General features: G+C 49.6%; 2 long non-coding RNA genes across 4 annotated transcripts in view; both read right to left on the bottom strand.

Annotated features, from left to right (window-relative positions):
• Window positions 1-630: 630 nt before the first annotated feature.
• Window positions 631-12,712, bottom strand: LOC129151902 (uncharacterized). The gene is made up of 3 exons (XR_008558620.1): window positions 12,655-12,712; window positions 895-1,033; window positions 631-690 (listed from the first exon to the last, which is right to left on the bottom strand). It is a non-coding gene; the product is annotated as an uncharacterized LOC129151902 (long non-coding RNA).
• A 4,457-nt stretch (window positions 12,713-17,169) lies between these two features.
• The window catches only part of LOC114233707 (uncharacterized), a 39,671-nt gene continuing 38,945 nt past the window's right edge, over window positions 17,170-17,895 (bottom strand). For all 3 annotated transcript variants that reach the window (XR_008558615.1, XR_008558617.1, XR_008558616.1), the window contains exon 5: window positions 17,170-17,614. This is a non-coding gene — a long non-coding RNA (uncharacterized LOC114233707). The remainder of the gene's footprint in view (window positions 17,615-17,895) is intronic.

Genomic DNA, 17,895 nt, shown 5'->3' with positions numbered 1-17,895 from the left:
GTCCACTTAGCAAAGACTGCTATTTCTACTGGAGCTGAAGAGGCCATTTTCCAAAGATTCTTCTCACTTATTCCTAGTGAGTCGCTGGCCAGGAAGCCACTTGCTGCAAGTGTGGAAACATGAAGAAGCTTGGTTGAACCAGATGGGACACAGAACTTCCAGAAACCTCAAGTTTCTTCTTTGGCCCAATAGTGCTAACTAACAGTGGGTCTGAAGGAAGTTCTTTGAAATGGGATGGAAGACTTTGTAACCTGAGGCTTCATGATCTTTTCCCCTGAATCTGCTCTGAGATCGTGGAAGACAATACTTCCTCCTAAAATGCCTGTATCTCCCACCTCGAGTGTGGCTCTTCAATAGCAAGACCACATGCAGAGCCAGAGCTTGGGTGGCACAAGAGTGAACCCTCTTCTTCCAACAGGCATAGACCATGCTGTTTCTACCACAGAGGACACCCCCTGAAACACGATCTTGTCAGAGTCTGCCCCATAGTCATCATTTCCCGGGACCCTAAACCTGTGGACATAGACAACAACGTGGCCTTGGGGACCAGGCCAAATGGTCCAATTGCACCTGATGCTCTGAGGAAACTGACTTGGCATCACTGGGAGGGAGAATTTGCCCACCTTGCCTTTCAGGACGACATGTGGTGTTTCGTGGGAACGTAGGTTTCTGTCCAAGAGGGTCGGATTCCTCCAGGAGAAAAAGAACGGGATTAGAAGCATTGGGAAGAAAACCTTTTCACGTGAGTGCTCTGAATAGCAAAGCTCACATTTTTGCCTTTTGCACACTTTCCCTATACTTGGCCCAGGAAACAGGCATGTTCAGGTTGCTGAGGAGGTGTGAAGAGAGCTGATTAAAAACATAAGAGGGGGAAAAAAATCACATCTAACTCACAGGAGATGGTATTCCCTTCAGCTGGCATTTAGGAATGAGTCCATCGAAGAAGAGGCGAGTATGGCGTGGGCAGGGCCTGAAGTCACTCAGAGAGAAGTCATCTTCATAGAAGACATTGAAAAGGCAGCCCTGGCGCCTGCTGAGAAGAGTTGCAGGGGGACAGCGATGCTCAGCAGGAAGACAGATTGGGAAGTTGTAGCTGCTACACCTCGTTCAGCCATTTGTCACCTGTGATAGCTAATCCATTTTTAAGTGGCACATTGTTCATTCTGTGGTGTTAAGTACATTCATAATGTTGTACAACTATCACCACCATCCATCCACAGAACTCGACTCATCTTGCAAAACTGAAACTCTGTACCCATTAGACAGTAATTCCCATTCCCCCTCTCCCTCACCACCTGGCAACAGCCCTCCCACTTTCTGTCTCTATGAGTGTGACTACTCCAGGCACCTCATGTACTTGGAATCATATATTATTTGTCCTTTTGTGATGGGCTTATTTCACGTAGCATAATGTCCTCAAGATTCATCCATGTTGCAGCATGTGTCAGAATTCCCTCCCTTTTTAAGGCTGAGTAGTATTCCATTGTATGTATGTACTCCATTTTGTTTATCCATTCATCTGTTTAAAACCTTCCTTTAACTTGTAAGTTCTTAAAATACTTTTCCCTGTTTATAACTTTAGCAAACATAATTATAGCAAATATTTTTAAGGATGTCTTTGGTTAATATTTATTTGGTTAATATTTGGTCCAATTAATAAGCTTAACTAGGCACATTCAAACATTTAAAACTATATTTATAAATTTAATATTTGCAATTTCTTTCTTTAATACCTCAGTTGTTTAACAAACAAAATCTTACCAACAACTTTAAAAACCATATAAATCTAATACGCTAAGCTAATAAATATAGTAACACTCATGTTCTAACTCTTCTAACACCATACATAAATTTATTAAACTTTCAACTTAAATCACAAGTCTAACTCAGTTATTCAATTACACTTTTAAATTGGAATTATAAGTCTCACTTTTCCTCTAATAGATCAAATTCTCTTCAAGATTATAAAATAGTTAAAATGCCAAACATGCATAGAGTATTCTTAGAACAAAAGAATCAACACTGTAGATTTACTTTAAAATCCTTTCTATAGTTCGTTTTAAATCTTTCTGGGCTTAACGAAGTTTCCCAGAGTGGGGGTTTCCAGACTTCCAGAAAATAAGAATCACCTGGGGTGTTTATTAAATATACAGATTCCTGGGCCCCCAGCCAAATCCACTGAATCTGCATTTCCAGGGAAAAGACCAGTTGGTCTGCATGATTATAAAAAGCCCATGTTGATCTCACCACAGAAGTTGGGGAACTCTTTTCTGAGGAAAAAATTGCTCCTCAGACATCTGTGCACCAAGTTTTGGCCAGACTTTGACTAGATTCCTGTGGACAACTCTGAAAGGTGCCACCTTCCTCAGAGGTGTGTCAGGTCACTGCTGAAGATTTCAAGTCAGAGTACAGCCAGTGGGCTCCATCACTGGATTAGACTTCGCATTTTTCTGGCTCTTTGGATAACATAACTGTCTTCTCCTTCTAGGTCTAACGAACTTTGTCATTCTTATGTTCCTCCCGGCTGTCACAGCTTTATAGATATTAAAATGCTGCCCCATGGAGCCCTGTGTCTCCCTCGGCTTTGTCTGACCTCTCAGTCACAACTTCCAAGTCACTCCTAAGTGGTGCCCTGATTCTAGCCCTTCCCCCTCCACTCGGTCCCTAGATGATCTTCCCAAGATGCAAGACCAGGGCACGCTCTACTAAACCCTGCCCTGGCCTGCCTCCTCCAGAGGACACGGCCTGGCTCACTGACGCCTGCCTTCCTTTCCCCAGCTCCATCTCGGGCTGCTCCCACCGGGCCCCACCCCCACAGAACTCCCTGCCGCTCTCCAAAGGGCCTGCTCAGTGCCACACTGTGAGCCAAGCACCTTCCGTGCACTATTGCACAGAGTCAAAGCAATATCCAAGCCCGTTGAACCCTTTCAGGCCTTTGCTCTTGACAACTTCCTTTGCCTGCAGCGCCCTCTCCTGACTTAGAAACTCAGTGTCTCCCCTCCTCTGTAAAGCATTCCTGGACTAAAGTCAAATCCATTCCCCCCGCCCCACTGGGTCCCACTGATCTAGCAAATACGTCAGTTTGCACACATCTACAATTGTTCCTGACACAGAGCTTCGTAAGGCCCAGGAACCCCTGTGACTCTTGTTCACCACGAGGCCCAGCACCATGCAGAGCCAGGCTCACTCACTGAACAACGCCCCCCTCTCTACCCCAATTTCATCAAAGACAAACATGTCCTGGGCTCTCCCTGTGCCACCCAAGACCTCTTTTACTGCCCTGGGCTCAGAGACTCTGTGTGTGTGTGTGTGTGTGTGTGTGTGTGTGTGTGTGTGTTTTGTTTTGTTTTTAATTTCATTAGGTTGGAAAAGAACAGTTTAGCTGCTTCCCTGAGGATCCCTGCCACATGCCCCAGGGGCCTAGTCAGCTTCTTCCCCCAACAAGTGTGACTGGTAAGTGTGGCCACTGGCCAAGAACTTTGTTCCACAGGGAAGTGGAAACAGGTGCCCATGATCAACAGATTTTGCCAAGATGCCCAGTTCTCATGGCCTGTCTCCCACCCACCATCCCCCCACCCCCCCCCCCCACCCCCCACCCCACCCAATAAGTTAGAAAGTGTGCAAAAAGCCTGGTTGAGGCCTACGGTGGCACTGTCGGCCACACTGCTGGCTCCAGGGTGACCTGTGGGCTAGACTCTGCCCCCTGCAGTTGTTGCTACTGCCATCCCGGTCATGACCCAGCCCTAGGACTGCTGGTGTCAGGCTGGTGGCTGAGCCATCTCATGCAGTGGCAGCAAACACCAGCTTTTCCTTCCCACTTTCTGTGTGAAAATGCAGCAATCTCCACGAAACTCAACACTGGACGGAGAGGGCCAGTTTCAGATCTGGAGCCTGCCGGACCTTTCTTTCTGGGGGGAGGGCACGTCCTTGCCAGGATTTTAAACCTCAGGGGCGATTTGTTTCTACCCAGGCCCAGTGTTGAACACTCCGGGGACAGGCTTTCATTTAATGTCTCGCTAAGAGAAATGCTGGGAGGTTGACAGCATTTCTGGTCAAGTGTCCAATGTTTGCCAAAAGAGGAGCCAAAAAACGTCTGCATCAGAAATGCTGGGAGGAGGGGCACGTTTTCTAACATGCAGATTCCTGGGCCGCAGCCGGACCTTCCAGCTCTGAACCTCTGGAGAATGGACTCCAGAAATCTGCCCAAATAACAAGCCCCCACGCTCACCCCCAGGTAATTCTTGTGCTCACGAAAGTTTGCAAAGCATTGCCTGCCTCGTCCAATAGCAATAAAACCACCATGCTTCACTTTCCTCAAGCAGGAAGAGAAAACACATTTCGTCCCACCGTCCAGGGTTCAGCAAAGTAAAAATCTCACAGTCATCAGGCCACGTCCAGGTGAGTGCCATGGTTTCTCCTTTGTTTCCATAAGCCCTGGGCAGTGTGGGTGCACATGTGTGGGAGTGTGTGGGTGGATGTGGCGGGGGGCGTCTTTGACGTCAAGGCAGTTACCATGGAAGATGCAGAGGAGACAAGAGGAGGACAATGAGAAAGAAAGGGGGTGTCTGTGAGACTCCTGCACAGACAACCCGAAAGCCCACGACCCTTCGGCCTGTAGCGTCACGGGAAAGATGAAGACTGAGGAGGGGCCTGGATATAGAATCCCACAGCACAGCGGGAGTGGGTCTCAAAAACATGATATTGGGTGAAAAGAAAGCATCACAGAAGAAGAATACAGTGGATTTCCATGTATATGCATTTGTTTTTTCTTTTGTTAATCCTCACCCGAGGATGTTTTTCTATTGACTTTCAGAGAGAGTGGAAGAGAGAGGGAAAGACAGAGAGAAACATCGATGTGAGAGAAACACATCGATTGGTTGCCTCCTGCACACTCCCTGACCAAGGCCCGGGCCAGGGAGGAGCCTGCAACCAAGATACATGCCCTTGACCGGAATGGAACCCAGAACCCTTTGGTCCACAGGCCGACGCTCTATCCACGGAGCCAAACCGGCTAGGGCCCATGTACATGCATTTTTAAAACTAGCAAAAGCAAAAAGCGTATTGTATAGGATGCATACTCAAGTAAGACTGCAAAGGAAAACAAAGGAATGATGCACTGAGTTTCAGGACGGGCCCCTGAGCCACCTCTGGGAGAGAGGGCAGGAGATGTTTTGGAGAAGAGGGACCACAGGGCACTTCAAAGGTACCAAGAAGTTCCTATTTCTTACACAGACGGCGGGTGCTCAGGTGTGGTCATGCGTACATAATGCACAGCATTTTGCGTGTATAATACGAAATCATGAGCAGCAGGAACAAAATAAACATTGACTTGCTCGTCAGATGCTGAAATACTAGGAAAAGGTGGCACCTTCTGGAATGTGTGGCAGGTATGGGTTGAGCAAACAGAAGGAAGTCCCATTCATCAAGGGGATTATGAATGTTCAGTGCTTGTTACTGACCGAATTTACCTGCAGGCCAGGGGTGGGCGGTGAAGCCTCGGGAACTGACTGGGGGAGGAAGTGGCTCGTGCCCAGGCTGCAGGGCCTGGGCCGAGAGCCACGTAGATTGGCACTGTCCCATGACAGGGTCAGCAAATCCGAAAGGGACAAAATGGGAAGGGGGCACTGAGGCTGGGAGCCCCCAGGTTGGGCGAGCAGAGGCAGGCGGTATCTTAAGATTGGAGTTGGGCCCTGTGTGGGACTAAGCAGGGCCTGGCCTGTGACAAGGGGCTGGAAGTGACCAGCAGACTGACATGAAGCCGATGTCACCTCCAGGGGTAACACCAGCAGACAGAGCCCGAAATGGCCAAGAGCAGCTCCCCCCAACCCCTTGGGGCAGAACCTGAGATGACCCCATTAGCCACACACCCTCAGACCCATGGAGCCTGGGAAGGGCCCTGACCCCCCTCTGGTTCAGGGTAGAAATCCCTTCTCCGCCCCGTCACACGGTCTCCCGCCTTTGGGTGAGCGTTCCAGTGGCTCGGGACCTCGGGAGGATTAGAAAGACGCAGAGACACGCAGGGTTTGGCTCTGAGCTGTGGCACAGTTCCCTGACGGCGCCCTCTTGTTCTCAGGAGCTCTGCAAGACAAGCCAAGTCCCTCTTGGACCCACCAGGTTAGCAGGACTGTGGGTCCAAGCCAGTAAGCAGGACAAGGTCCACTCAGGGGACAGTGGGGTGGCCACAGAGGTGTGCCAACCCGACTGCCCCTCAGGGAAGGACTTGCTGCCATCAGCAAACAGACTCTTGCTTTTGGGGGGGAGGGGGGGGCTGCCTCACCAAGACCATGACACATCCAAACACTGATCACAGGAAGGGGTCAAACCCTGCCCACGGCACCCACCCACCAAGAGCTCTGACGGCCGTATATACGCCTGTGCGGTTGGCTCTGCCATGCCTGCTTCACCGTGTGGCCACTCCCTCTGCCCAGTCCTGCTTCCCCTCCCTGCCCTTCACAGGTGTTCATCCCTGACCAGCGTCCTGCTCACCAAACTCCAGCTCAGCGCCTGCTTCCAGAGAGCCCTGTCGGCCACAGAAGGGGAGTCTTTGCAATAGATTTAGCCAAGGAGGAGGTGGTTTTAGACCCACTAGCAAAGGACACGAAAATGCTGGTGGAAACCTTACTCACTGCAGCCTTTGCCAGGGGCCTGGCGTTTCCCTAAGAGTTCCTTCCAAACAAACAGGAAGGGTTTCAAGAGAATCCTCCGCAAGGCTCCAGCCTGAGCACGTTGCGTCCGTGAACAGCCCCGAGTGGGCGACGCTGCAAACACGCTCAGCTCCCTCCCGTGGGCGGGGCTGGCACCGCTGCCCAGGGGCCGGGCCCGGCGCCCCTCTTCTGTTTGTGGGTGCTGGAACGGGATTTGCCGGCACAAGCCAGCAGCAGAACCTGGCAGCTTCCACTCCCTTGGAAAGGCCTTCCTTGCGAGTTCGGTTTCTTTCTTACTCCCAGAGTTCTCAAAAGTAGCAACTCCCTGGTTCTCCGTCTTCTGGGCCCACAGTGCTAACTGCCCCGGACCCATTTTGCACAGCGAATCGTGCATGGTGTGCACGGCTGTAGACAATGCTCGGGTTGCGGGCTGGTCGGGTCATTTACTTATCCCTTGCATTATTATTCTCCATTCATAACAAAACAACAGCCAGCCATTCCTATGAGCTTTTCACGCAGGTTTTTTGTAGGAAGAAGACAGTGCCAGGCCTGCTCCTCGCACCTCCTTGGATGGCTGCTGGGTTAAATTACAAGGAGTGATTAATCCTCTTTTATTATCATTCTCTCTCTCTCTCTCTCTCTCTCTCTCTCTCTCTCTCTCTCTCGCTGTAAAAAAACAAATCCATTGTATTAGTTACCTATTGCTGCTATAACAAATTACCACAAACTTAGTGGCTTAAAAGGACACACAGTTCTGGAGGTCAGACATCCAATGTGGGACTCTCTGGGTTAAAATCAAGGTGTCGGCTGGCTTCCTTCCTTCTGCAGGGGCTCCAGGGGAGAAGCCACTCCCCGCCCCTTTTCCAGCTTCTAGGGGTTGCTGGCATTTCTGGATTCGTGGCCCCTCTTCCATCTTCAAAGCCAGCAACGGCTGAGTCTCCCACAGAGCCTCCCTCCTCTGTGGCTGCGTTGGGCCCACCCGGATGATCAGGATAACCTCCCTCCTCCAGGCCAGCTGATTGTAACATCAATTCCGTCTGCAACCTTCATTCCCTTTGCCAGGTAACCTAACATAGTCACAGGCTCTAAGGATTAGGACTCGGGGAAGTCATTGCTCTGCCTACATCTGCTCACTGTAGAGAATTTAAAAGCAGAGAAAAAAGCATGAAGGGGAATATGTACGCCACTTCCAATCCCACTTCCCAGCGAGAACCACCGACAGTTTCGTGTGTATTCCTTCATCCAGTCCTCCGTTCATGCTTTTTTTTTTCCTTTGTAAACTAAGTGTGAATAATAAGACTATATACACTGTTTAGTATTTTTCCTTAACATGTATATATTTCCTGCTATTAAATATCTCACTACATTTTCACTTTTCACGGCTATCTAGCATTCTACTACGTGGATGCACTATAATTCATTTAACTAACTTTAGTTAATCCTCTATTGTATGACACACAGCGATCTCTAACTTTTCTTTATGCCGAGTAGCCCTGAGGTAAACGTCCCTAGAGCTACACCTTTGTACACATTTCCTAAAGGTACCCCAAAGATTGGGTGCCCACATCCGTTATCCTCCGAAGCAGCACATTTTTAAGGATGAAAAAAAAAAGGGGGGTAACCTTAAACATTAACAGCAACCAGTAAGCCAGGACGGCTCTGGGCATGACTCATGCTGCCAACTGGCCTTCTGAAATGCTGCACGATTCACACCGCCCCCCCCACCCCACCCCCGCAACTCCCAAGTATCCTTGCCCTGAGCCCTTGCCAACACTGCCAGCCCTCCTCCCCCGCCCCAGCCCCAGCCCCCGCCCCCCAAAACTGAAGACCACACGGAGGCAAATGCCACTCTCCCTCTCCAAGGGCTGTGGCTGGCAGCGGGGAGGAAACAGCTAAATCATTCTTTGCCCTGGTTGCCAATTTCACTCTAGGTGAGTCTCCGGGGGTTTCTGATCCGGGTACAGGCTGGATCAGCTGTGAGGCCGCTGGGACCGGCCTGCCCTCCGTGTGCACAGGACCCCGGCACAGGCTCAACCAGAGGCAGGCCTTTCCCAGAGCCAGGCAGGCGTCCCGGGAGCTCTGCAACAACACAGTGTTATTACCTGCACAAACTTACCTGAGCAACAGACACTGACACTGACAGAGCCGCGGGCAGGAGCTCGGGGCTGCCTCGGCCCTTTCCTACCCGGAAGGTTACAAGCAACCAGATGCACTTCCTCTTGAAGAGAACCCTCTGCAATCATCACATGTCAAACACAGCCCTTGGGGAAATCACAAAAGCTGAAAGACTACATTCACTGGGGGAGATTCTAACCTTCAGATGGAGACTTTGTTTGTTTTGTGTTTATATTTTGGTGGCGGTCGGTCACTTGACTCTGGCCACCAAGGTGAGGCCGTGTCCTCTGGGACCTCCCCACCCCCACCCCTGCAGCTGCCTTGGGCACTGTGAGTGCAATCCTGGAAAAAACGCATCACGCATCACGTCCTCAGACTCCTTGCTGCAGGCCTTTCTGACCTGTTGAGTCAACGAGCCTGATTAAACCAGTTACCTGGTCCACCCAGAAGCCACCCAGGAAACAAATGGCTCATTCTTGTTGACTCCTGCGGGAAAAGCAAACCCACACAGGCGCCGAGAGCGGTCTCCTTTGGAGCAGTTTTACTTATGAACAAGCGGTTCCCTGCCTATAGGGAATAGAAGCCTCCACAGGTGAAGAAAGAGGCTTAGCACCCGCCCTCTGCTCCCAAATAATGTTCCAGGGGATATTTTTTTATAACCTGGAAAACGGGCAAAAACACCTGGGAACTTCTCTGTGTTTGTTAGGTGATCAAAGGAAAGAGCAGGCCAGCCTGGCCCACGAGCTGGCTCGGACCCGGCTCTCCACAGCGTGGGCTTGCTCTCTAAAAGAACTGCTCTTTTTCATGTCAACGTTGATGTCAGTGGACACACTCAGTTGGAGATCCGGGCTGTTGGATACAAGCACAGGCGGAGTGATGGGATCAGCATGGGTCACAGGAGGGAACCCGGCAATTTGGGGAAAGGAAACACTGGCTCCGCCAGTGAAGCACTTTGGATTTCTCACATCCGAAGTCTGCTTTTGGCCCAAGCCGGTCTGGCTCAGTGGGGAGAGCGGCGGCCCCGTGGACTGAAAGGTCCCGGGTTTGATTCTGGTCAAAGGTACGTACCTCGGTTACCTCGGTTGTAGGCGCGATCCCCCGCCCTGGTCAGGGTGCTTGCGGGAGGCAACCATTTGATGTGTCTCTCTCACTTAGATATTTCTCTCTGTCTCTCCCCCTCCTTTCCACTCTCTCAAATAAATAAATAATAAATAAAATAACTGAAGTCAGCTTTTGTATTCAGAAAGATGGGAGCCAAAAGGTCCCGAGTCTGAACCTAGAGCATGGCCTCCCCACGTGCTCTGGGGGCCCCTGGCAGGTGGATTCCACAAGGATATCTTTGGATGCTGAAGACAGAGGGCACTAGAGAAGAGATAAATGTCAGACCTATTCATAGACCCTAGACGCCGAGGTTACCTCATGTGTCATCCCCTATAGCAGCTTATCCTGGAGCCACAGCCCCAAGAACGTCCACAGGAAGGGACAGGGACTGCCCCAGCCTTTGTTCCTTTACATGTGCAATTCCTTCTCTGCTCAGATCTCCACTTGGCCTTCTCCCTCGCTGCAGTTAGGTCTCAGCACAAATGTCATCTGCTTATAAAAGTGTGCCTGAGCCCAGCTGGTGTGGCTCAGTGGTTGAGCATCAGCCCATGAACCAGGAGGTCATGGTTCGTTTCTCAGTCAGGGCACATGCCTGGGTTGAGAGTTCCATCCCCAGTAGGAAGTGTGCAGGAGGCAGCCGATCAAAGTGTCTCTCTCTCTCTCTCTCTCTCTCTCTCTCTCTCTCTCTCTCTCTCTCTCTCTGTCATTGATGTTTCTCTCTATCCCTCTCCCTTCCTCTCTCTAAAATCAATTAAAAAAAAAACTTTTTTAAAAAGTGTGCCTGATCAATTACCCTATCTAAAATAGCCTTACAAATCCTCTGCTTGATTTCCCTTCATTGCACATGTTACCACTTGCCATTGTATTAGACTAGAGGCCCAATGCATGAAATTCGTGCAAGAGTAGGCCTTCCTTCCCGGCTGCAAGTACCGACTTACCTCTGGAACCTGGGACCTGGGCTGGCTTCCCTCCGGCCGCCGCCAGGCACCCAGACCCGGGCTTCTGTCCAGAAGGACGTCCAGTCTAATTAGCATATTACCCTCTTATTATAATAGATATGCATGGACCTAATAACTGTCTCTACAGTTAAAATGTAAGATGCTTTGGAGATGAGTGCAGATGTTTTTATTTTCAGCCAGGTCCCCAGGTCTTAGGACAGTGCCTGACCCATAAAAACAGTGCAATAAATATTTGTTGAAGAGTGAACACATCTTAAAGTTAGGGTTGAGTCAAACACCAAATAGCAGGTATTTCACTGGGCAAATATGGCCTCACCTAAGAGACATGTGAAAGAGGTGCAGAGTTTGTAGAGGTTTTGAGGACAGGCTGATGAGGGGTGGGGAAGCCAAGATTCATGGCTCGTGCCCCAGCAGCATCAGACACCATGGACAGTGTCTGACCCATATGTTCTATTCCTGTGCTGTCCAATGCAGTAGTCACTAGTCACACAGGGCTTGAAATGCGTCATGGGTGAGCACAGCCCAGAAGGGGGCATTCAGGAAGCAGCCAATCAAAGATTCTCTCTCATCATTGATCTCTCTCTCTCTCTCTCTCTCTCTCTCTCTCTCTCTCTCTCTCTTCCCTTTCCTCTCTGAAATCAATACAAACATTAAAAAATATATGTACTTAACCAGGGGTCATTCTGAAGGTACAATTTGGCTCTAAACGATATTTCTTCTGCATTTTTATACTGCTCCATCAAATGACTACTCTGAACTTCCTGCAACAGCATTGTTCAAGGAAACGTTCTGCGACGATGGCAGTGTTCTATTCCTGTGCTGTCCAATGCAGTAGTCACTAGTCACACAGGGCTTGAAATGCGTCATGGGTGAGCACAGCCCAGAAGGGGGCATTCAGGAAGCAGCCAATCAAAGATTCTCTCTCATCATTGATCTCTCTCTCTCTCTCTCTCTCTCTCTCTCTCTCTCTTCCCTTTCCTCTCTGAAATCAATACAAACATTAAAAAATATATGTACTTAACCAGGGGTCATTCTGAAGGTACAATTTGGCTCTAAACGATATTTCTTCTGCATTTTTATACTGCTCCATCAAATGACTACTCTGAACTTCCTGCAACAGCATTGTTCAAGGAAACGTTCTGCGACGATGGCAGTGTTCTATTCCTGTGCTGTCCAATGCAGTAGTCACTAGTCACACAGGGCTTGAAATGCGTCATGTACTGAGGAAGTGAATTTCAAATTTTAGGTTATTTTAATTGATTTACATTTAAGTAAATACTCACATGTGGTTAGTGGGTATTGTTTTTTGGGCAGTGCTATTCTAGAACCTTGTATATAGAAATATTACTCTGGAATATAGATGAAAAGTGGAAGAGAAGGCAGGAGGGAGGGGAGAGCAACACACACACACACACACACACACACACACACACACACACACACGTGTGGATGCTGGCTGTAATTCCTCTTCACAGCCACAAGATGACACCATTGCTCAAAGTCTTTACTCTGAAAAGTAATGCAGGCTGGTTTAGGATTTCTGCTCCCCTTCCTTCCTTCCTTCCTTCCTTCCTTCCTTCCTTCCTTCCTTCCTTCCTTCCTTCCTTCCTTCCTTCCATTCTCCCCCTGCCCCCCCTTTTCTCTCACTCCCTCCCTTCCTTATCTATCTTTCTATCATTATTCTATTCCTCCCCCCTCTTCCTCCTCTCCTCCTTCAAAACAGACATTTTGGTGGACTTGAGCAATGCGGTAGCAGAGCCTGTTTTGTGAAGCTCAGAGCCATAAAGATCCCTGAGACTGATATCTGGCTACACAAACCGCAGTGGTTGACTCACTGGACACGACTGGAAAGGCTGGATCCCCTTGTTTTTTTCTTCTCTCTGGGCCCTGCTGTTACTGGCCTAGACCTGGCCCTCAGCTTGGGTGGGCGGCCGGCAGGGATGATCTTGTTCACGCCCCCTGTCCCTTATCAAGTCCTTTCTTCCACGCCCCACCCCCACCCCCAGCACACTTCTTGGAAGCTTCAGCCCTCACATTCGGTTCTAAGAGTCATCAGAAAATCTCTAGAGAAACTAGGAACAGGAAGAGAATGTCTCCTGGTCGGGGCTCCGAGGTCTCCTTGACAGTTTAGCCTAAGAAAAGGGAGTCAGTGACGGGGGGATGGTGAGTGGAACTTGCAGCACTTTCCTAAGGTTTGGGGCGTTTGGGAGTCAATCTCCAGAGATGGGGCAGGGCTGCAGGCTAATTCCAGCACCGCAGGAGCGGGGCCGTGAAAACAAGCTCACAAAGGGAACTTCAAAGCTCTTCCGCCCGTCAGAATGGGCCGGGTCCCAGGTTTTTAACTTTGCACCAAAAGCCTCTGAAGAGCTTTCAGATGGCCCTGCAGCTCTGAAAATACACGGGACCCGTCGCCTCTCAGCGGAGTCAGGATTCACAGGGCCCTGAAGGCGAAGTCGACGGGGGGCAGAGCCCAGAAGCTGGGGTCTAGCTCTGTTCTCTGGCGTAAGAGGGGAGGCTGACTTCATCTCTGCAAACCCGAATCTGGTCAGTGCAGGAACTCGCCCCACTTCGGTCCCTCCCCACGCCTGGTCACATCCTGACACAGCTACTCTGGAGCAGGGCGTGGTGAGAATTGCTAATCACTCGCTTCTGAGGCCAGGCGACTGCTTTATCTCTGATAGGCACAGGGATCAAAGGAGGGTATTTATGGCTTAGAAACAAACCTCCCATTCTTTCCGCTGGTATAATAAATAATAAGAAGCTCCTAAGCCTCCCTTCCTCACCCATCTCTTCCCTGCCCAGTCCTCTCTGTCTTAACTGTCCCTGTACGAAAACAAACCCTTCTCTCTACTATTCCTCTCCCTTTTTTTAAGAACTAGGTCAGGTCAAACCACTGTCTGCCCAGCTCCAGGGAGTCTTGGCTGCAGCTGAGCTATGGAGTGAGTGTGCGGATCCCTCTGTCGGGGGAGGACAGGAGGTTCCTGACCTCAGGCAGGCCCTCCCTGGGGAAGTTAGCATCTTTGCTTTGCCTTGGTGTTTATATCAGCACCGCCTCCGATGACCTGGGGAGGCTGGGTACCCGGCCCTGTCACTTATTCGCTGTGGGACCTTGGGTGAGTTACTTAACATTTATAACCCTTAGTTTCCCAATCATTAAATGGGGATCACAATAGCATCTAAAACAAGCTTATGAAAAATAAATAAGATAAAATATGTAAAATGCTTAGTACAGAGCCTGATACAAAATAATGTCAACTACATTTGTCGATACCTCAACATCCTTATTTTATTTCCAAGAACCTAGAGCTGGAGTGCAAACTGAATCATTCATGTTCTTTGGTGGCCTCTAAGAGGTGCAGAAGTGAGGATCCCCCCAGGACCACAACCACCACTGTAACAGGAATCATCCTGTGGGGGAGGGGGTCCTGGGCCTTGAGGAAGCTGTGGGAGGGGCCCAGGTCAGTTTCTCAACCTAGGCACTACAGGCATTTTGGACAAGGTAATTTTTTGTTGTGAGGGGTCATCCTGTGAATTTTAGAATGTTTAGCAGCATCCCTGACCTCTACTTACTAGGTGCTATTAGTAACCTTCTAGTTGTGACAATAAAAATAAAATAAAAAAAACAACATGTCTCTAGACTTCGCCACATGATCCCTGGGGGGCAAAATTGCCCTTGGTTGAGAAATAATGGTCTATGCAGGTGGGGAAGTATGGGGGCATCCCCAAAGGTACCTGGCTGAGCCAAGCTGGGGAGGCAGGAAGGAGCGTGATCGGGAAGGAGGCTCTCCTTCCCCAGGCAGGACTCAGGTTGACCTTCAGGGCTGAGCACAGAGGTTGGCCCCCACCCCACACACACACTCCCTACCCCCTCACCCCACCCCCTGGTTGCCCTAGTTGTTGCAGAAGACCAAGAAGACCAAGGACGCTTCTGAGGAAGTAGGAGGGACACTGTTTAATAACGCCAGCGGACTCAGGGAGCAGCCTTCCAAATCTGAGTGAAGGAACACGCATGGGGCCCTCCCTTCTATCTCCCTCCCTGTGAACTTTGTCCCACAAGCATGGATTATGCTTCTGGTCCTTTTCTCGGGCCTTGCAAGAAGGCCCCCAGGTGTTGGGGGTCTCCAGGCCATATCTGGTGGTCTGGCCTGGCGTCAGAGTCAACAGCCCTCCCTCTGGCCAGAGCACTGTCCACATTCCAATGGCCTCTGTAACCGGTTCTGCAACACCAGTATCTGGGAAAGAGGTAGTGACTTAATCATAGGTCATCAGGAATGTACACCGAGCTTACTGGCCTGGACTCACATCACTAGCCCTAAATATCAGGGTTACATTGGAATTAGCCCTTTTAGCCTCCTCATAGTAACCATGTGGCCTAGGATGTGAACTTCCAGCATTCCTGTCCCCAGAACCAAGATACATAACCCTGTCCAGCCCCAGAAGCCCTGGCCAAGACACGGGGCCCCAGCAGCACACATCACTCGCTGAACAAACATTGGGTCAATTCTCATCTCAGAACCAGGCCACCTGGGTGTGGATGGATCCCTGTTATGCTACTCACTCACTGTGTGACCTCGAGCAAATTGCTTGACCTTTCCATGCCTTGAGATCCTTACTGTAAAATGAAGGCAACAATAGCATTTTCCTCAGAGGGCTGTTATGAGAATTAAACGACTTCATATTTATGAAGTGCTTAGAACAGAGCCTGGCACATAGCAAGCACTAGGTGTTTGTCAAATAAGCCAAAACCCAACAGGAAGCTGCTACAGACCAGGAGCTGCCACATTCTGTAAATCAGCAGCTGCCCCTCCTACTGTTAGCATTGAGGTGGGCTCTCCGTTCAGCAACCTCCGTTCTTGAGTTCAGCAAAGAAAGAATTCAGAGACGAGAACTCTAGCACAAGAGGAAGTTTATTTAGCAAGTAAAGTGAAAGCACACTGGAAGAGAAGAATCGAGTGGGCTACCCAGAGAGTGGCCTTGGCTTTTTAGAAAGAAAGTCAGAGGCAGAAGAAGTGAGCCAGCCAGGCTGCATGGACTCAGGAAACAAATTACTCAGAAGGGCCCCTGGAGCTTAGGAGAAAGGAAACAAAGGTACACACCTGAAGAAGGAAGGTAGTGAAACAGGAATTTTAGGGGTAAAATAGGACAGGTTTAGGAAATTTTAGAAATTTTGAAAATTAGGGGACGGTGGAGGAAACACAGGGCTGCAGAGCAGCAGAAGTACATTTCCATAGAATGAGGAAGCTGGGAACAGAAAAAGGCCTATATTTACAAAATAGAGAAGGAAGCCATTCAGAAGGAGAAGAGGAAAGCCCAAAGGGAATAGGAAAACAATAGGAAAAGGGGAGTGGGGAGAACTTCACATGTCCCATGTGAGGTTGGACCTTTGAGCCCAGGAGTTACTATAGTAACCAGTGTAAGGGAATAGTGACCAATCAGAGGGGATGTCAAGGCACCAGGATCTGCAGCCTTTATCAGCCATAGGGAAAAGGAACCCAGTGGGACCCTTTCCCCCTCCCCAAGTGGGAGTCCATTCTGTGGGACTCTTTCCCTCTCCCCATGTGGGAGTCTGTACTTGTTCTTCAGTAAATCTCCACCTTTGCTATATCCACCTTCAGTCCGTGGATTCATTCTTTGATTCCGGCGGACAAAGAATCCGGGTTCCAGTCCAAAAATTCCATTTCTGTAGGAAGGTGTGGGCATGCCTTAGAGAGGGCATGCACTGGGTCCTTTGGGTTTTTATCTGTTTCCTAAAGGCAGGAATTTTAAGGGAGGTCTCAGGGGAGGATCTCAATAGAATATTCATCAGCTTTGCAGGTGTGTCCTTGGATATGATGATTCATCAAAATGAGCGAGTGTATAGAGTCAGCGTCATGGTCTCTGCTGATTGGTCGGTGCTAGGGTAGGGGGGTCCTGATACAAGTTGGTTTTACCTGTTCACTTCTGTCTGGTTTTGCTGCTTTTCTGGGCCTCAAGCTAAAACACAGTTGAGGCCTAGATGTTCTAGTTTGACCAAAACTCTTGTCTCTGTGGTCAACAGACCGGAAGCTTTGTTCCAGAAGCTTTATTTGATGCTGGTCAGACCCGCATTGTTCTCAGGGCCAAAGGTTAAGGAAGTGGTCATGCAGGGAGCAGGAGGCAGGTGAGTCACGGTGCTGGATGGGGCCCGTTGGAACCCGCTGTCTGTCCTCAGTTCCCCATTCCACTTGCCAACGAATTTTCACAGCTTCTTACTATCCTGCCTCCCTATGACCTGGGATCCAGCGGTTGTGTGTCTGTGGCTCCCTGGGGTGAGGGGGCTGTGAATCCCTGAGGCATCTCTCCTACTAGGTATTGGGGATTCTTTGATTTGAGAGTGTTGGGAGGAAAAACTTTTCCTCTACCAGCTTAGGTTTGAGGGGTGCGGGTGGAGGCATGTGAGTTAACTAACAATAGACAGATTAACAAAAGAAAAGGTGAGGTTTGTACGCATACTAAACGTGGGCACAAGGACTAATGAGTAACTCACTGAATAACCAGAGGTAAAGGTTTAGATTCCAATTTAACAAGAGCAGGGATTAGGGCTTTTGTAGGGTTAGGATGAAGGTTCTGATGAGTTGTGGCTTGTTGACACAATTTCGTTGGGAATATCCTGGTGCCCAAGGTCAGTGCCTCCCTGATTGGAGACCTCCCCGGAGCAGTGGGGGTGGGGTCGTGGCAGCTGATGTCCCTGAAGCTCCAGGTAGTCACCTAAGGGAAGTTCAGGTGAGATTTCTTTCTGGTCTGTCCTTGGGCTATTAGTTTCATCCAGGGAAGTACCTGGGGAGGGAGAAGGAGTGAGAAAAAGAAATGGGGGTGAGTGGCTGTGACCTTTGGGAGCCCTCATATTTCTGCCTGTCAGAGGAGGCCAAACCCCGGCCAAGAAGCCTTTCCAAACATGAGTAGGAAAAGCCGCTCCTAGTTGCTAAATGCTTCATGTAGGTTATTTATTGCTACGTAATAAATTACCCTAAAACGCCACGGCTTTAAAAACAAACGTTTAACATTCCTAAGAGTATCTAAGAGTCAGGAATTTGGAAGCAGCTAAGCTGGCGGCTCCG

This window comes from Eptesicus fuscus, chromosome 16 (assembly GCF_027574615.1).
Source record: "Eptesicus fuscus isolate TK198812 chromosome 16, DD_ASM_mEF_20220401, whole genome shotgun sequence".
Lineage (NCBI taxonomy): Eukaryota > Metazoa > Chordata > Mammalia > Chiroptera > Vespertilionidae > Eptesicus > Eptesicus fuscus.
Note: the sequence above shows the minus strand (reverse complement) of the source record. Positions and strands in the feature narration are given on the sequence as shown.